Genomic DNA, 21,546 nt, shown 5'->3' on the forward strand with positions numbered 1-21,546 from the left:
ATATTTGAATTAAGTTCTTCCTGACTCCAGGGCTGGTGCTCTATCCACTGTGTTACCTAGCTGCCCCAAGGATTTCTTTTCTTCAGTTAGCATTTATATTTCCTTTTCTATTTGAGCAATTCTGTTTTTAAAGGTGTTGTTTTCTTCACTTGATTTTTGTGTTTCTTATTCCAATTTTTTTTTATAATTCTCCTGTATAACTTTCATTTCTTTTCTCAATTTTTCTTCTACCTCTCTTACATGAATTTTAAAATTATCTTGGGGCCTTTCCAAGAGGATTTCTTGGACTTCAGACAAATTTATAATTCCTTTGAGGTCTCACATGTAGGTATTTTGTCATTTCTTTCCTCTTCTGAGATAGTATTTTGATCTTCCCTATCACTGTAATAATTTTCTGGTTAGGGATTTTTTTGCTTATTTTAAAAGCTTATCTCTGCTCCTGGGGCACAGGGGACACAATCCCAAGTATTTTGTACTGAGGACCAAGGATCTGATCAATGGTGTTCCACACTGGAGCCTCAGGTACTGGTGATTTTCTCCCTATGTTGGGCTAGTCCCACCTATTGCACTGGTATTCCTGGGCTTACAGTATACTTTCTGCATTGGGGCTGGCATCCTCACTGCTGACCTGTTGTACTGCTAGCCTGCTGAGCCAGGATGGTTACTGATCTGCCCTTTGACTAAGAGTTTTCCAGTGGCTTCCCTGGCTTGTTCTGGTCTATACTCCCATTTTATCCAAGTGAGACAGACCTTTCCTAAAGTTCCTCCAAGATATTTTGAGCTGAAAAATTGTTTCACTCTCTTTGTGGGTTCTGACACTCCAGAGTCTGTAAGGCTTCATTCAAAGTTGTTTCAGAGAGAAACTGGAAAAAGTTTAGGAAGCTTCCTGGCTTCTCTCTACCATCTAGGCTTTTGTCCCGAAAGTCCTTTATTAACTCCTTAAAATTAATTAGAGGCCAGGCTTCTATCTCAAAATGGATCCCCAAATTCATCAGGTGGCCATAACTCTTCCAGATCATCCCAAAACTTAATTTAAAAAATGAGACTTTAAAAAAAAATCAATTTAAAATTGGGATTTTTTTTAAAGTTCTCTTTGTCAGAGATTTCCCACACTTTGTGCATACCTCAAAATACCCATGAAAGCTTGGCTTGAGGGTGTCTTGCCAATAGACTTTACCAAATTCTACTGATGTTTCCCCTGCTGATGAGAGTGGAAAATTAGAGAACTTCAGCATTTAAAACACAAAGCATATCAACTTACTTATATAAAATTTAATTACTGGTAAGAAGGAGAGTCAGATTGTAGCCAGAGACTTTACAAAGAATTCTCCTTGTGGAGATCCCTTTACTGGACCCAAGATATATACAGGAGTATTTTGTTAAGAATTGAGGGGACAAGGCTTTGATTCCTTCATGATTAGTTATAATTGTGGCATTTAAATGTGTCCAATAAATATCTTTAAATATGTCCAAAATAGAATTCAATACTTTTTCTCCTAAACCCTTTCCAACCCTTTTTACTTTCCCCATTACTGTGGAGGATAACAAAATCATCTCCATTACTCAGGCTCTTTACTCTTCAAGATTTCTTACTTTACCATTTGGTGGAGCTATTGTTAAGGTTTATTGATTTCACCTTTGTAACATTTCTCGAATATACCCTCATTTCTTTTCTGACACTTCCACCATCCTAGTACAGGTCCCCCTCACACCTGGATTAATGTAACAGCCTGCTGGTGGATCTGCCTGCCTCAAGTCTCTCCCTACTCCATTCTCTGATCAGCTATTTAGGTGATTTTTACTAAAGTGTAGGTCCTATCATGTCAGCCTATCCCAATTCAATAAATTCCAGTAGTCCACCATTGTCTTCAAAATCAAACACAAAATCCTCTGTCATTCAAAGTCCCCTCTGACCTTTCCAGGCTGGTTAAAGTTGTACATGTACATTTGTGTTTAACATATTTACAGGTTAGTCATTGTGTGTAAGAGGAACTAGGAGTAAGGAGAAAGAAAACGATGAGATAGGAAGAAAAAAATAAGAGAAGGTTTTTTTTAAAGTGATCATAGTATACATTCAGATCCCATGCTTTTTTTCCTTCTGGATGTGAATGGCATTGTACATAACAGATCTCCCAGGGTTGTCCTTAATCTCTGTTGGTGGTGCTGCATCCATCGATTTATCCTCTCACAATATCATTGTGGATGTGGCCAATGTTCTCTTGGTTCTATACTCAACATCAGTTCATGTAATTCTTTTCATGTTTCTCTAATGTCTGTAGGTCCTGGACTCACTTCCCCTCATTTCATAGCAATATTCCATTCTCTAAACCTTTCCCTCCACATTGAAACTTTCTTGTTCTGCATTCTCTACTTTAGCAGTACTACCTAATGTTTGTTATTGTTGCTCAATCATTTTAGTTATGTCTGACTCCTTGTGATCCCATTTGGAATTTTCTTGGCAAACATACTGAGTGTTGCCATTTCCTTTACCAGCTCAAATGAGGAACTAACGCAAGCAAGATTAAGTGAATTGCCTAAGGTCACACAGCTATCTGCCTTATATTATTTGATATGAAAACTGATGCTCTAAGTAAAAGGCTTCAAACACTCTTAGAGGACTTCTGGGGGAGAGCCAAGATGGTGTGAAGCTGACATGCTCCCAGAGCTTTTCCCTACCAAAGATAAATGAAACCTCTGCACTGACATTCAAGCTACAGATCCCACCAAGAAAAAGAGAAGATCCAAATAAGTTTTCAATGGTAAAATCTTGAAGAATCTTCAGTGAAGGTCTGTCTCTTTGGGAGAAAAGAAGAAGTAAAGCCAGGAGGCAGGAAAGTAAGAAAGCCAGTGGAAGGCTTTTAGTCACATTGCAGTCCAGGTCCTGACAGTTTGACAATAGCAGAAGTCCTGGAAACTAGATAGCTAACCAGCAGGTAGGATTCCAAACCTAAACAAAATATGAACCCTGGCCACACCAGGGCAAAAGACAGCCTGTCTTGGGAATGAACCTCTGCTAAGTCATAACCTAGACACAAAGGAGGAAATAACGCTCTGCAAAGGCAAGGCCTGGACTGCTTAGGCAACATCTTGGCCAACCAACAAACCAGGGATCAGACCCCAGCCCTAGCTGGGATCTATACTCCCTATGTCCTAGAAGCAGAGCTAAAACAACAAAGATGAGCAAAAAAGCTAAAAGCACTCGCCATAGTAAATTGCTTTGCAGATAAAGATAATAACAATGCCATGTCTGAAGAAGAAATATATGAGAAATCACTCCCAGGGTAAGTCTCAAAAGAATCTATGTATTGGACTCAAATCCAAATGTTCATAGAAGAGTTTAAAAAAGATTTTAAAAACCAAAGAAGAGAGGAAGAAGAAAAATGGGAAAAAATGAGCCATGCAGGAAAACTGTGAAAAATTGACTAGAGAATTCAACATGTTTAAAAAGGACGCACAAAAGGTAATTGAAGAAAATAAAACCCTATGGGGTGGCTAGGTGGTGCAGTGGATAAAGCACTGGTCCTGGAGTCAGGAGTACCTGGGTTCAAATCTGGTCTCAGACACTTAATAATTACCTAGGTGCGTGGCCTTGGGCAAGCCACTTAGCCCCATTTGCCTTGCAAAAATCTAAAAAATTAAAAATTAAAACCCCCAAAATAAAAATTGAATAAATAGAAACTAATGAATCTACTTGATTAAAAGATTCCATCAAACAAAATAAAAAGGTTGAAAAATTGAAGAAAACATAAAGTACTTTGTAGGAAAAAGGAACGACTTGGAAAATAGATACAGGAAAGCTAATCTATGAATTATTGGACTATCAGAAAGCCTAAATCAAAAAAAGAACCTAGAAAATATCATGCAGGAAATTATCAGGGAAAATTGTCCAAATCTTCTAGAACAAGAGGTCAATATAACCATTGAAAGAATACACAGAACCCTCCAGAAAGAGACATCAGGATAAAAACTCCAAGGGCTGTTCTAGCCAAATTCTAGAACTCTCAAATAAAGGAGAAAATAAATACTGCAAGCAGCAAAAAGGAAACAATTTAAATACAAAGGAAACATAACCAGACTCACACAGAACATATCAGCATCAGCATTAAAGGATCAGAGGACCTGGAATACTATAAATAGGAGGATAAAGAACTAGGGATTCCAACCAAGAATTTGTAAATGCTTGCAAAATTCAGCATTTACTGTCAGGGGAAAAGAGGGATGTTCAACAAAATAGAGGACTGTTGCATACCTTGCCGGCTAACTTATCTGTTACTTATCATAACTTATACTTATCATAACTTATCATAACTAATACTTGTCTCAAGAGGTGGGAAACAAAGATGACAAGTTTTCCTTTATTTTACAAAATGCCAGAGCATAAATATCCTCTTAGTCCCTGGTTTACCCTCAATTCACATGAAGTTCTCCAATTAGGAAATCAAACAAATGCCTCCCAGCTAATGGACAGTAGATGGTAACATTTACTTCCTCAGGTTAGTACTTCTCACACAATAATATCACTGGTTTAGGGTTAAACACAAGGCTCCAGGCAGTGCCAAACAGGAGGAACAGATAAGAAGATCCAGAGAGCTGATCCAAAAGATTAGGCCAAGGGTGAACCTGTCAAGAGGACCCTCTAGGCCATTCCCAGATACACAATGACCTTTTTGTGATCCTCAACAGTCTCTTATAGAGGACTTTCAGAATTTACTGATACAAATACCAGAACTGAACAGAGAATTCAATGGCCAAAAACACAACTCAAGAGATGCAGAAAAAAGTAAATGCAAAGGGGAAGGAAAAAACAAAATAAAATAAATATTAGTTAAGACCATCAAATTGTATATAATCCTAAAAGGGAAAATATAGCATTTCTAACTTTTGAAAATTTTACTTCTCTTAGGAAATAATTGAAGAGATTGGATATAGAGGATATTGGTATAGTTGGGTCTTGTCTCTCCATTGAAGAGGCCTAAGATGACATCATAATGTTTGAGACAAAAAGCCCTGATGAAAAGCAGGGGGTGTTAACTCTAAACTTAAGTGTTTCATTATCCTTTGACCCACTTTAATTCTGCTGTGCTGACAAAACTTATTAGCAAAAAAAAAAAAATAAAAAAAACCTTATTAGCACTTTGATAAACTGGGTAGTCCTGAGTCAGTGTTTACCATAACTTACAACCATTTATAAACTTCCCTAGTGAGATCTTCAGAGCCTCCCAGAATTAGAGCCCTTTAAGATTGTTGTAGTTAATTAAATGAGGGTTTGACTTAATCTGTGCTTCACTTAACAAGAATTTAAGTACCTTGGTTGGGGAGGGGGAATAAAGTGTGAGGGAAAACAGGCCTGGGGGAAGGGATACAAATAGTTCCAGAAATAATTTGGCTTTGAAAGATACTTTGGCTCATGAGGAGGATTGTATGTCCTTGGAGGGTACTTGAAAAAGGGGAGTGAGGTAAAAAATGATTATAATTATAATTCGATGTCATTTGAGACAATGCTTCTTATCAAGCAACCTGTGATGATAGTTTGATAACAATATGAGCTTAGCAAACAATCAAACTGTGCTTGATGATACCTGATTAATAATACTTGATTGATAATATGACCAAGTGAAGAGGCACAAAGATTTATAATTTTTGAAGGAAAGAAAGAAGAGTAGGAACGCTGAGTAAATTATATTCAATATATTTAGTCTATAGAGGGAATAAGATACATTCCCACTTGGGTTTAAAAATCTATCCTAATTTACAGGGAAAGATGGGGGGGGAGACAGGGAAAGGGTAAGATAAAGGAAGAAGGGACAGATAAAAGGGAGACTGAAAGTTAAATTTTAAAAGAAAAGTTAAAGGAGAAAGGGAATAAAATTTTGGTGAGGAGGAATAAGTGGAAAGGAAAGAGAAAAATATAAATAGAAAAAGATAGCACAGAAGGAAGTACAGAATTTTCAATGTTAACTCCAAATGTGAATGGGACGAATTGTCCCATAAAATGGAAGTGAATAGCAGAATGGATTAAAAAACAGAAAAGCCTACAATATATTGTTTACAAGAAGCACATTTGAAGCAGAGAGATACACACAGGATAAAGGTGCAAGGATGGAGAAAAATATGTTATGCCTCAGCTGAAGTAAAAAAAATCAGGAGTAACAATCCTGATCTTAGATAAAACAGAGGCAAAAATAGATATTATTAAAAGGAATACAGAAGGAAATTACATCTTCCTAAAAGGCACCATTTATAAATGAAACTATATCATTACTAAACATGTATGCACCTAGCACCCAAATTCCTAGAGGAAAAGCTGAATGAATTTCAAGGAGACATAGTCAGCAAAACTTTAATAATGGGAGACCTCAAGCTTCCTCTCTCAGAACTAGATAAATCTAACCACCAAACAAACAATAAGGAAGGTAAGAAGGTGAATGAAATCCTAGAAAACTTAAATATGATAAACCTCTGGAGAAAACTTAATGGAGATAGAAAAGAATATGCCTTTTTCTCAGCAGTACATGGCACCTATATCAAAACTGACCATGTACTAGGGCTCAAAAATCTTATAATTAAATGTAGAAAGGCAGAAATAATAAATATACCCTTCTCAAAGTATGATGAAATAAGATTACATGTAATAAAAGGTTATGGAAAGAGAAACCAAAAATTAATTGGAAAACTAAATAACTTAATCTTAAATAATGAGTGGATCAAACAACAAATAATAGAAATAATAATTATAACCAAGAAAATGATACTAATGATGTATCCAAGGCAGTTTTGAAGGGTAACTTTATATCTCTAAAAATGCCTATATGAATAAAATAGAGAAAGAAGAGATCAATGAATTGGGTATGCAACAAAAAAGCTAGAAAAAGAACAAACTAAAAATCCCCAATTAAATATCAAATTAGAAATTCTGAAAATCAAAAGAAAGATTAATAAAATTGAAAGCAAGGAAACCATTGATCTAAGGAAAAACAAAACTAAGAGTTGGTTTTATGAAAAATCCAATAAAATTGACAAACCTTTTGTTAATCTGATTTTAAAAAGATGATAACCAAATTATCAGGATCAAAAACAAAAAGGGTGAACTACCCACCAATGAGGAGGAAATGAAAAAGATGATTCAGAGCTACTTTGCTGAACTGTATGCCAATAAATTAGATAATCTGAGTGAAATGGATGAATACTTATAAAAATAAAAACTTCCCAGATCATCAGAAGAGGAAATAAAATACTTAAATAACCCCATTTCAGAAAAAAGAAATTGAAGAAGCCATCAATAAACTCCCTTAGAAAAAGTCTCTGGGGGCGGAACCAAGATGGTGACAAGAAGGGATCCAGTCTTAGGAGCTCTCTGATAAAATTCATCAGCTAAGGACTCTAACTAAACTTCCTAGAGACAGAACCCACAAAGGGACACAGTGAGGCAGTTCTCCTACTCAAGGTAACCTGGAAAAGAGCAGAAAGGCTCTGCTCCCCGGGGTCGGAGAGGCAGCCTGCCAGAGGGGTGGCCCGCCAGAGCCAAAGAACTTCAGCCTCCCGGAGGCAGCCCCAGGGCACTGGGAGTCTCAGCTCACAGCAGTGGGGGAGTCTCCTGAGTTGCACCCCGAGGAGCATTGGGCACAAAGTGGGGGAACAGCGGGGACCACTGCCAGAGTGAGCACATGGAGCCCAGCCCTCAGGGCACACAGCAAGCAGCTTGGTCTTTCACCACCCCTAATCCAGGAAACAGAAGCAGGCAGAGATGGTAAGCAGGAGCCCCCAGGGCGTGAGCCCATTGAACAGAGGGAGGGGAGTGAAGAGAGAGAGACTGCAGAGCTCTGTCCTCTGCCCTTGGAACAGGACTCTGGGGCTCTGACCACATTCAGTTCCTGATCGCAGTCTAGGCCCCCCCATAGAACAGCAGGGCCCCCCCCACCTCAGCCCCGTGGCAGAGGGAGGTGCTTATGGTCATTCACAGACCTGGAGGGAGGACAGAGCCTCACACACTGAGACCCTTGTGGGAGTGTCCCAAAAGCTCAGGAAGCACCCCAAACCAGGCCCAGGCAGGGAAAATGAGCAAGCAAAGAAACAAAAGGAAGACTACTGAGAAATATTTTGCAAATGAGCCCAAGAAGGATCAAAATACTCAGTCTGAAGATGAGGAAGCACAAGCTCCTGCATCTAAAGACTCCAAGAAAAACAGAAATTGGGCTCAGGCTATGACAGAGCTCAAAAAAGACTGAAAATCAAATGAGGGAGTTGGAAGAAAAACTGGGAAAAGAAAGGAGAGAGATGCAGGAAAAACATGAAAATGAAGTCAGCAGCTTAGTCAAGGAAATCCAAAAAAAATGCTGAAGAAAATAGCATGCTAAAAAAAAGCTTAGGTCAAATGGATAAAACAGTTCAAAAAGTTATTGAGGAGAAGAATGCTTTAAAAAGCAAAACTGGCCAGATGGAAAAAGAGATAAGAAAACTCTCTGAGGAGAACAAATCCTTCAGACAAAGAATAGAATTCAGGGAGATTGATGAATTTACCAGAAATCAGGAATCAATACTTCAAAACCAAAAAAAATGAAAAATTAGAAGAAAATGTGAAATATCTCATTGAAAAAACAACTGATATGGAAAACAGACTTAGGAAAGATAATTTAAAAATTATTGGAATACCTGAAAGTCATGATCAGGAAAAGAGCCTTGACATCATTTTCAAAGAATTACTACAGGAAAATTGCCCTGATATTCTAGAAGCAGAGGGCAAAATAGAAATGGAGAGAATCCACTGATCCCCCAGAAAAAAATCCCAAAAAACCAATCCCTAGGAATATTATAGCCAAGTTCCAGAACTCCCAAGTCAAAGAGAAAATATTACAAGCAGCCAGAAGGACACAGTTCAAATATAATGGAGCTGCAGTCAGGATCACACAGGACTTAGCAGCAGCTACATTGGAAGCTCGTAGGGCTTGGAATACAATATACCAGAAGGCAAAAGAGCTTAGAATGTAGCCAAGAATGAACTACCCAGCAAGGCTGAATGTCCTCTTCCAGGGAAAAAGATGAACTTTCAAGGAACCAGGGGAATTTCAAAGGTTCCTTTTGGAATGGCCAGAGCTGAACAGAAGGTTTGATCTTCAGATACAGGACTCAGGTGAAGCACGGAGATTGGAGGAGAGGGGGGAAATATGAGGGACTTAATGAGGATGAACTGCATGTATTCCTGCATAGAAAAATGACACTGATAATACTCATATGAACCTTCTCAGTTAATAGAGCAGGTAGAGAGAGCTTTTATAGTTGAAGCACAGGAGAAAGCTGAATTCAAAGATAAAATATGGTGTAAAAATGGAGTCAATAGAAAAAAAGGGAAATGGAATGGGAGAAAGAAAAAGGATGGGGGGGAATAGTCCAAGATATTTCACATAAGATTTTTTTTATTACAATGAGCTATTGCAATGATATGGAAGGGGGGAGGCAAGGGGGAATGAGGGAACCTTTGCTCTCATCAGAGATGGCTAGGAGAGGAAACAGCATATATACTCAATGGGGTATAGACATCTGGAGGAAGAAGGAGCGGGGAGCAAGGGGAAGGGGTGGGGATGTGAATAAAGGAGGAGAGGATGGACCATGGGGGGGAGAGTGGCCAAATATAACACATTTTCTTTCTTACTTCTTGCAAGGGGCTGGGATTGGAAGGCCTGCCCAGGACCACAGGGCCAGGTGGATGCTGGGCCTAAGGGGTGGTATGAGGGCTCAGGGCCTCTTGGCCCCAGGACCAGGGATCTGTCTGCTGCGCCACTCAGCGACCCTACAGCAGATTCAGAGTGAAAGGAGAGAGAAAATATAGTACATGGTAGTGGAGAAATAAGAAAGGAGGGAGTTGCAATCAGCAATGGCAATGGTGGAAAAATATGGAAATAACTTTTGTGATGGACTTATCATAAAGAATGAGATCCACCCATGACAGAGTTGTTGGTGTTGCAACAAGACTCAAGCACATTTTTTGTTATTATTATTTGGGGGAGGGTGCAGGGCAAGTGGGGCTGGATGGCCTGCCTAGGGCCACATAGCAGGGTGATCTTTGGGTGTCTGGGGCTGGATTTGGACCCAGGTGCTCCTGGCTCAAGGGCCAATGCTCTGTCTGCCACCCAGCCACCCCTACTATTATTACTATTTTATTTTATTTTGGGTATTTTTTTTCTTTCTTTTTTTGGTTTTTGCAGGGCAGTGGGGATCGGGTGGCTTGCATGTCACATGGCTGGGTGATTGTTGGGTTTACGAGGCTGGATATGGACTCGGGTGCTTGTGTCTCCAGGACTGGTGCTTCGTCCATTGTGCCACCTGGCCATACCTACAATTAATACTATTATTTTTTTATTTTAATTTTTTTCTCTCCCCTTTACTTTTTTTGCCCAAGCAAGTCTATCTATATTCATGAGGGAGGAGGGGTATTTTGTTTACTTGTAAACAAGAATATTTTATTAATGTAAAAAAAATTTGTACAAAATTAGAATAAAAAATAAATTTAAAAAAGAAAAAAAAAGAAATACTAGTTGAAAAAGTCTCTGGGTCCAGATGGCTATACAAGTGAATTCTACCAACATTTAAGGAACAATTAATTCCTATTCTACATATTTTTTTATTTTTAGGGTTTTTTCCTCCAAGGCAATGGGGTGAAGTGGCTTGCACAAGGCCACATAGCTAGGTCATTATTAACTGTCTGAGGTTGGATTTGAACTCAGGTCCTCCTGACTCCAAGGCTGATGCTCTATCCACTGCACCACCTAGCTTCCCCCTATTCTATATATTTAAAAAAATAGGAGTAGTTCTGCCAAATTCCTTTTATGCCACCAACATAGTGCTGATACCCAAACCAGGAAGAACAGAAATAGACAAAGAAAATTATAGACTAATCTCCCTAATGAATATTGATGCAAAACTCTTAAATAAAATTTTAGCAATGAGACTACAGCAAATTATTACCAGGATAATGCACCATGATCAAGTAGGATTTATATCAGGTAGGCAGGGATGGTTCAATGTTAGAAAAAAACTCGGGGCAGCTTAGGTGGCGCAGTGGATAGAGCACCGGCCCTGGAGTCAGGAGGACCTGAGTTCAAATCCAGCCTCAGACACTTAATAAATACTTAGGTGTGTGGCCTTGGGCAAGCCACTTAACACCATTACCTGGCAAAAACTAAAAAAAACAAAAACAAAAAACCCTCAACATAATTGATCATATCAACAGCAAAACTAACAGAAATCATGATTATCTCAATGAAAGCTGAAAAAACCTTTGATAAAAATGCAACATTCATTCCTATTTAAAAAAAACTAGAAAGTTTAGAAATAGAGGTTTTCCTTAAAATAATAAATAGTATCTATCTAAAACCATCAACAAATATGATATATAATGGGAATAAACTCAGAGCATTTCTAATAAAATCAGAGGTGAAACAAGGCTGCCCATTATCACCATTACTATTCAATATAGTATTAGAAATGCTAGTTTTACTAATAAGAGAAGAAAAAGAAATTGGAGGAATCAGAATTGACAATGAGGAAGCAAAGTTTTCACTCTTTGCAGATGTTATGATGATATACCATATTTCCCCATGTATAAGATGCACCCTTTTAAGAAAAATTTCAGGTCCAAAAACTGATAGCGGCTTACACCGTGGTTGTAGATATTTTTAGTTGCATTTCCTGCTTTTTTGAGCTTGTTGTCTTTGTGCTCATTGTTTTGTATTTGTTATCAGTATATTAGGTTATGTTTTGACATGTTCTGCCCAGAAATGGCTCAGAGCAGATTTTTGCACAGTAATGAATTCAAGTTCAAAGTGATCCAGTTTGAATATTAATAAGCAAACTAGAAAATCAAAGAGTAGTTTACCTGTCAGATCTATGGAAAGGGAAGAAGTTTATGACTAAGGAAGAGATGGAGAGCACCATTAAAAACAAACTAGGTAATTTTGATTACATTAAATTAAAAAGCATTTGCATAGACAAAACCACTGCAACCAAGATCAAAAGAAATGTAATAAATTGGGAAGCAATTTTTACAGTTAGAATTTCTGACTAAGGACTCATTTCTAAAATATACAGATAAATGAGTTAAATTTTCAACAAAAAAGTTGTTCCCCAATTGACAAATTGTCAAAGGATACACAAAGGCAATTTACAGCTGAGGAAATCAAAGCAATCCACAGTCATATGAAAAATCTCTCCAAATCATTAGATAAATGCAAATTAAAGCATCTCTGAGATACTGCCTCACATTTCTCAGACTGGCCAATATGACCAAAAAGGACAATGATCAATGTTTGAAGGGATGTGGGAGATCTGGGACACTAATAAATTGTTGGTGGAGCTGTGAACTCATCCAACCTTTCTGGAGAGAAATTTGGAATTATGCCCAAAAGGCAACAAAAATGTGCATACCCTTTGATCCAGCAATACCACTACTGGGTCTATACCCTGAAGAGATTATGAAAAAGGGTAAAAACATCACTTGTATAAAAATATTCATAGTAGCTCTGTTTGTGGTAGCAAAGAATTAGAAATTAAGTGAATGTCCTTCAGATGGGGAATGGCTTAACAAACTGTGGTATATGTATGTCATGGAACACTATTGTTCTATTAGAAACCAGGAGGAATGGGAGTTCAAGGAAGCCTGGAGGAATTTGCATGAACTGATGCTGAGTGAGATGAGCAGAACCAGAGAAACACTGTACACCCAAACAGCAACATGGGGTGATGATCAACCTTGATGGACTTGCTCATTCCATCAGTGCAATAGCCAGGGGCAATTTGAGGCTATCTGGAGAATGGAGAATACAATCTATATCCAGAGAAAGAATTGTGGAGTTTGAACAACGACCAAAGACTATTACCTTCAAATTAGAAAAAAATCATCTTATTATGTAATTTTTCTAAGTCAAACTTTATTTTTCTTCCTTAAGGATATGATTTCCTCTCTTATCACTGAGATCAATGTATACCATAGAAACAATGTAAAGACTAACAGAATGCCTTCTGTGGGGGTTGGGAAGGAGGGAAGCAAAGAATGGTGGGAAAATTGTAAAACAAAATAAAATTTTTCTTATAAAAAACAAGTAATCCATTTGCAAAAGTGAATGGAAATCATGCTGCTGAGCATCAGTTTGGTCTTCCTCCAACTGAGAAAACAATGCAAGACTGATCATGGGAAAAAGAAACTCTACTGAAAATGCCAAGGCAGAAGTCCTTGAGAGGCAAGTCAACTAAATGGCCTGATTTAGAGAGGGAATTGAAGCTATGGATTGAAGAACAAAAGGCAATGAGAATTCCTGTGTCCACAAAGATGGTTCAGCATGAAGCAAAAATTGCTGATGATAAAGAAGTGACTAATTTCAAAGAAGGACACAACTGGGGCTTCAGGTTCATGAAACAACATGGACTAAGCATGAGTACATGTACCAGACTTGCCCAAAAGATGCCTGAATGCTATGGCAGAAGGTCCTTGAAATTCATCATGAATAAAACTTGAGTTCAATAACTTTACATAATACATATTTTTTCAAATTTCCAGCCCCAAAATAAGGGGAAATATGGTATTTAAAGAATCCAAGAAAATCATCTTAAAAACTCCTTGAAACAATAAACAAATTCCTCTACATAATCATCAGCATTTCTATATATGAACAATAAAACCCAAGAGCAAGAAATAGAAAGATAAATTCCATTTAAAGTAACTCTGGACAACATTAAATTCTTGGTAATCTACCTCCCAAGACAAATCCAGAAACTGTATGAACCTATATTAACACAATTATAAGGCACTTCTCACCCAAATAAGGACAGATTTCAATAATTGGGAAAATTTCAATTGCTCATGGTTAAGTTGAGCTAATATAATAAAAATGTCAATTCTACCCAAATTACATTACTTATTCATTGCCATATCAATCAAACTACCCAATAACTATTTTTTCAAGCTAGAAAAAATAATAACAATTCATCTAGAGCATCAAAAGATCAAGAATAGCAAAGCAATTGATAAAAAAAAATGTAAAGGAAGGTAGCCTAGCTCTACCAAATCTAAAACTATACTGTAAAGTGGCAGTCATCAAAACTGCTTGGTATTGGTTAAGAAACAGAATAATGGATCAGTGAATTAGGATAGGTTCAAAAGAAATTAGAGTAATTGACTACAGCAATCTACTGTTCGACAAACTGAAAAAACATCAGTGTCTGGGATAAGAACTCACTATCTGACAAAAGTTGTTAGGAAAACTGGAAAATAGTATGACTGAAATTAGGCATAGACCCATATCTCACACCCTCTATCAAAATAAAGTCAAAGTGGGTACAGGATTTATACATAAAAGGTGACACCATAGATAAATTAATAGATCAAGAAATTATCTATCAGTTCTATGGAAAGGGGACAAATTTTTGACCAAACAAGAATTAGAGTACATTATAAACTGCAAAATGAATTATTTTGACTATATTAAATTAAAAAGTTTTTACACTAAAATAAATGCTACCAAAATTAGAAGGAAAGCAGAAAACTGGGAAACAATCTTCACAACTAGGAGTTCTGATAAAGATATCATTTCTAAAATATATAGAGAATTACATCAAATTTATATGGTTACAAGTCATTTCCCCAATTGATAAATGGTCGAAGGATATGAATAGACTGTGTTTAAATGAAGAAATTAAAGTTATATACAATCTTATGAAAAATGCTCCAATCATCACTGATTAGAGAAATGCAAATTAAAACAACTATGAGGTATTACTTTACACCTATCAGATTGGCTAAGATGAGCAAAAAGGAAAAATGATCAGTGTTGAAGAGGATGTGGGAGGATTGGAATATTGATGCATTGCTGGTGGAGTTATGAATGGATCCAACTATTCTGGAGAGCAATATGGAACTATGCCTAAAGAGAAATAAATCTGTTCATTCTCTTTGACCCAGAAATTCCAATTCTAGGCCTATATATCCAGAAGAAATCATAAAAAATGGGAAAGTTCCAAAATATTCATAGCAGCTCTTTTTTTTGTAGGGGCAAAAAATTGGAAACTGAAGGGATATCCATCAGTTGGGGAATGGCTAAACAAGTTATGATACATGAATAATATGGAATATTATTGTTGTATAAGAAACCATAAATGGTTGGACTCTAAAGAAGCATGGAATGAGTTGTAGGATCTGATGCTGAGTGAAGGGAGCAGAACCAAGAGAAAAATGTACATGTTAACAACAACACTGTGGGATGATCAACCTCCATGGAAGCAGCTCTTCTTAGCAGTTCAAAGAGCTTGGATAACAGTATTACACTAGCTATAGACAATGTTATCCCTATCCAGAGGAAGAAAAATAAAACAAAACAAAAAACCCTTCAGAATCTGATAAAAATTATCTCTTATGTATCTTTTTCCCTTAATCCTAATTCCTCATACTGAAAAGGACTAATCTATTAATATGTTTATCAAAAATATATATGTATAATGTTAACCTATTTGCCCCTGAGGGGAGAGGGGTGGGAAGGGAGGATGGAAGGAAATTTTGTAATTTGAAAATATACATATGCTTATGGTTGAACATTGAAAAAACTTTCCTGACATATATTTGCAAAAATAAAATATCAATAAAAAATAAACAAAAAAAGATTTGTTTGAATTGAGGAGATGAAAGAAGCCTAAACACAGAGTCAAATCATTCCTCTGACACTACTTTTTGTCATATTGGGCAAGTCATTTAATCTTCCTAGGCCTCAGTTATCTCATTTTTAAAATGGGCAGTTGGATCAGATGGTCTCTGAGGTCTTGTCCACCTCCAGATCTATGCTCCTATAATCTCAGATTGAATAATAAATTAAGATCACTGGACCTGGTATTTTTCTGCTGTAGGGAACTGGTGTTTTCATTAATCTTTCCTCTTGGGCAAATTGAATGTTCAGGAAACTCACATGTACCTGATAGTCTTAAAGAGTTCTTTAGAAAACTAAAGCAACTAGGAGGTACAGTAAATAGTGTCAGATCTAAAGTCAGAAAGATTCATCTTCCTGAACTCAAAGCTGGCCTTAGACATGTATTAGTTTGGGTAAGTTATTTAACCACTGTCAGCCTCAGTTTCCTCATCTTTAAATTGAGCTAGAGAAGGAAATGGCAAACCATTCCAGTATTTCTGCCAGGAAAAGCCCAATCAAGTCACAAAGAGTTGGACACAACTGAGAAACCATAACAGGTAATTGAGAAATTTATTTATTTACTCATGATCATCTAGCTAATATGGATCCACTCCTCCATTGATGCAAGCTCAAAATAGAACCAGGATCACTAATCCATACATAAGGATCCCTCATAGCCTCATATTGACTTAGAAAACCACATGTTAGTATTATCTATGCTCTATTGCATTTTTATTTACTTTGCTAAGTATTTCCTAATTACTTTTTAATTTGGTTTAAACTGCACTCTGGAATTTTGCCTGTTGCTGGCTTTGCAATTAGTTAACAGCATCCTCAGGACTTTGTTATTACTTTCTAAACATAGCTAGCATTGACAAAATGCCTAAAGATTTGCTAAGCTTTTTACATAGGTACCTGTGGTCATCAAAATCACCTGGTGAGAAGGGTGTTATTATTATCCTGTTAGATACTTGAATAAATAGTCTAATAAAGGTTAAGTGACTTACTTGGGGTCACACAGTAGTTCTTCTTAATTTATTGTTGTGTAATTGAATCTGTTTTAGAACCACCTGGAAAATTTTCCATCTTAAGTTTTTGAGGTTTTGTCTTAAGTGAAGATTGTCATATAGATTAGCGCCTGGCTAGGAAATTTGATAAACCTGCAAATAACCATATTACAATAACCATATCACACTTTAGCAATGAGTCTGATATGGAATAACAAATCTCTGATTTTGATTATAACTATACAAAAATTGGCACTAATTGTCCAGTATTCAACTTTTAATTAAGGTCAAACAGTCATTGTGGGGTATAGAGTGCTAGAATGGGATAAGGGGAAAGGGAACACTACTAGAGTTTGCTTAGAAAGCTGTTTGGCAAGGGTTCCAAACTGGTATTGTATATATGTTCCCAGCTCCATACTTTGGCTCCCTAAAGAATTTGAGTGGTGGATTTGCTATGGAAGCACTAACTAATATTATAATTATTCTTTGAATGAATGACGAAGGTAGTCACCTCTTACTGCAATAAATTTTCAGTTTGGCTCATGTTTTAGTGACTGTAGGCTTTACTATCTTTATGTGTGATTTCCAGGAAAGCATTTTGTAAAAATAAACACCTAGATTATTTAAATGCTTGGCACTGATTATTTATAGTCTACTGAATGTTGCTCAGTAGCCTGTGGCTATAAATATTTTTTCCCTCATAAACTTTGCAATTAAAATTTGTGACCAATAGAGGTATGCCTGTAACTGTAGGCATTAAGGAAACCTATTTGTATACAAATTAAAAATCCACTTCTGTTAACATGTAAAGAAGTTTGTGGAACTTGACTATGGATATGGAAGGCAGCAAATGTAGATAATAACCAGAGGAATATGCCTATATGCAGAGCAGCTACTACTAGGAATTCTCAAATTTGGCTTTTAAAGTCTCACATGGTAGGACTCCAAGCTCCATTTTCAGGATTTTTGCACATTACTCTTAACTCTTTACTTTTTTAAAAAAAATTGTTTATTTATTTTTGAAATTTACAATTTTCCCCCAATCTTGCTTCCCTCCCCACCCCCCACAGAAGGCAGTCTGATAGTCTTTACATTGTTTCCAGGCTATACATTGATTTAAATTGAATGTGTTGAGAGGGAAATCATATCCTTTAGTAAAAAAAATAAAATATAAGAGATAGCAAATTACATAATAAGCAGGTTTTTTTTAATTAAATTTTTATCTTTGTTCAAACTCCACAATTCTTTCTTTGGATACAGATGGTATTCTCCATTGCAGATAACCCCAAATTGTCCCTGATTGTTGCACTAATGGAATGGGCAAATCCATTAAGATTGATCATCAACCTCATGTTGCTGTCAGGGTGTACAATGTTCTTCTGGTTCTGCTCATCTCACTCAGAATCATAAACTCTCTACTTTCTAGACTAATCAAATCATTTCCTTTTGCCACGACATGCCACAAATTCTCTTGTTTTTATGTCTTTGCACATGCCATCCAGATACCTGAATATATTTTCTCCTGTTTTCTGCCTCCCAGTCAGTGAATGAATAAACATTTATTAATTTCCTACTATGTGCTAAGAATCTTACTTCAGTAATTGCTGGAAATAACTTACCAAAAGGAAAGTCAATTCATACCTTCAGGGGGCTTACTACTGAAAGGGGGAAGACAACAAAAGGATGCTGAAAGGTGGAGGAAGGCTGGGGTGCAGAAGCCCTGGAGGAGTGTCACTGGGGTGAAATGCCCTGGACTCCTCCTTAAGTGGAGGCTCTTGGAGGAGCTCTCTGTCTTCTGATCTTAGACACCCCAAGGACAGTGGCTACTAATGAGATAGGAGTTCTGGGACTGGTAAGGACAAAGAGGTTCCTGACTTATGATGGACAAGTCCAGAAGAGTGCAGTTGGCTGGGAAACAATGAAAATTCTTGTACCCCTGGGTGTTTTCAAGGTTAAGCTTAACATCTGATTGAAAACCCATTCTGATCACCTTAGTTGCTAGGGCCTTCCTCCTGGAAATTATTTTTTTATATTTTGTGTTTAATTATTTTTCTCACCAAAATGTCATAAGTTTTATAAATTTAGAGTTGAAGGAGAAATCAGAGGCAGTTTAGTCCAACTCCTCACCCCACACTCCAGTAAACTGAGGTCTAGGGGAATTGTTAGTACCATATTTCTCCATGTTATAAGATGCACCTTGATTTTGAGACCTGACATTTGAAAAAAAAAGTTTTACATAAAGTTATTGAACTGAAGTTTTATTCATCATGAAATTCATACAATTCCTCATCACTATCAGAACTCCCATCCATGAGCTCGTCCTCATCAGTGTTTGATGCCAAATAACTGTCTTAAGAGACGCTCTGACTGCTCTCCTGCCTGTGCTCTGGTTGACCACAAGCACTCCTTGGGCAAGTCTGGTGCACGGGCACATGCATAGCCCATTCTGTTTCATGAACCTGAAGCACAAATTGTGTCTTCTTTGAAATCAATTACTTCTTGTTCATCAGCAATTCTTGCTTCCTGCTGAACCATCTTTGTGGACACAGGAATTCCAATGGCGCTTTGCTCTTCAGTCCCCTTCAATCCCCCCCCAACTCAGGCCATTTTGCTCTTGCTTCTCATGGTCTTCTGCTGTGACATTTTCAGTAGGGTTTCTTCTTCCCTTAGCCACTCGCATATTTTTTTCTCAGTTGGAGGAGGACCAAACTGATGTTCAACAGCACAGTTTCCATTCACTTTTGCAAACTGGATGACTTTGAACTTGAATTCAGCACTGTAGGAAAATCTTCTCTGAGCCATTTCTGGGCAGAAAGTGGCAAAAACATAACTAATACTGGTAACAAATGTGAAACAATGAGCACAAAGACAAGCTCAAAAATGCAAGAAATGCAAGTAAAAAAATTTACAACCAAGGTATATAAATTGCTCCATTTTTAGACACAAAATTTTTTGAAAAAGGGTTCATCTTATACATGAGGAATATGGTAGTTGACAATACTGAACTTAGAAGCCAAGTCTTTAACTCTAAATCCAGAACTCTTTCTCATTGTGCCAAGTTGTTTCTCAAGAATGTAAATGCCATGGGGCAGCTAGGTGGCGCAGTGGATAAAGCACCAGCCCTGGAGTCAAGTGTACCTGGGTTCAAATCTTGTCTCAGACACTTAATAATTACCTAGCTGTGTGGCCTTGGGCAAGCCACTTAACTCCATTTGCCTTGCAAAAAAAAAACTTAAAAAAAAAGAATGTAAAAGCCTTGAAATTGTGTTCTTTTGCTTGGTATCTGCATTTTGCTTTATCATTTTATCTTTTAAACAATATTTTATTAATTTAAGGCAATGGGGTTAAGAGTGACTTGTCCAAGGCCACACAGCTAGGCAATTATTAAGTGTCTGAGGTCATATTTGAACTCAAGTCCTCTTGAGTTCAGGGCTGGTGCTCTATGCACCATACTACCTAGCAGCCCCTTTGTCATTGTATCTTTAGCTTTCCCAGAATTCTAGGTTTAGTTCATCTTTGCTAAATCCTTACTACTATATCCTTACTATTGATTTGAATATAATCATTCTTTGCTGGGGGGGGGTGAGACTCAGATGAGGTATAGGATCATGACTCCATGAGGAGTCAGTATATACAGTATTCTGATAATCTGATCACATCTGCTGTCCATTTAAAGGATAACCTGTTCCCTAGAAACTGTAGACTCTGACCTTTTGGACTATGGTGAGGGGAAACATCAGAAAAGGCTATGGTGATAGAACCCTATGGCAATGTTGCAGAAGTGGTTGCCCCAGGCTAGTTGTGGGCAGCACATATTAAAAGAAAGGAAGCAGGAAACTCACTAAAGTGTTTGAGAACTAGCTCCTATCTATCATGCTGTTTGTTCTGAAACTTTTAGCACAGAAAGAAAACAGAAAGAATTTATCAAGTTGGATCTTTTGACCCAATCTGCACTTTTGTGGAGGTAAAATATTTATTTCTAGGTGCCTTGTCCTCCTTATCTATGTTTCTATTTCCCCTGTCCTGTAATTTGTCACTAGAGGGACTCATTTGTCTGGCTGGGTTGCCTAGAGCATGAAGAACCCCACAGGGACCTGGCTAGGAGGAATCCAGGTCACAAGCTCAGCAAAAAATGACATCCCTGATAGCACCATCTGAGTCATTACTTTTCCATGAAGCATATCTGTGTCAGATGTTATGGGACTCTTGACAACTTCCCCAGTTGTACAAGGAAAGGCTCAACTCTTCTTGAATTTCTTCCAGGTTCATGAGTTAAGCATCTTAGCCCAAAATTGAACAGTGACCTTTTGGATAACACAATTTTTGTGGACTTTTATGAGGTAATTGGGAATATTATGTAGCATTTTTAACTAAATGACAGAATAGTTGTTTAGAGCCATTTAAGTCCCCTGAAATAACCTATTGTGAGGTTGAGTTGGGTGAAAGCTTTCACAGCTAAAATGAAAATAGACTAGGATTCTTTGGATGTGAAATTGTTGCTGATTATTAAAGATTTAGAGATTGAAGACAGAAGATTCAAGGCCACTGGATTTGCACATTCTCTGGGATGTTAAAACTGCTCAGGACTTTATTATGGCAAAATATTGTTACAAAGGACACAAGCCCAAAATTAATTAGAAAATCAGTAAGCACCCTGAGGACAGGCCAGGAAAGAGAGAGAGAGAGAGAGAGAGAGAGAGAGAGAGAGAGAGAGAGAGAGAGAGAGAGAGCAGGCAGCCATGGGGCTTGGTTACCAGACCACATGGCTTGAAGCCCAAGCTGCTCCCTGTGGGTTAAAGAAGAGCAATGACAAAGGCCCATCCTTCTGGATTCATCCCAGAAGAAGCAAAGACCTTGAAGGGGTGTCACTTTCTGTT

Source organism: Macrotis lagotis, chromosome 8, assembly GCF_037893015.1.
Source record: "Macrotis lagotis isolate mMagLag1 chromosome 8, bilby.v1.9.chrom.fasta, whole genome shotgun sequence".
Taxonomy (NCBI): Eukaryota; Metazoa; Chordata; class Mammalia; order Peramelemorphia; family Peramelidae; genus Macrotis; species Macrotis lagotis.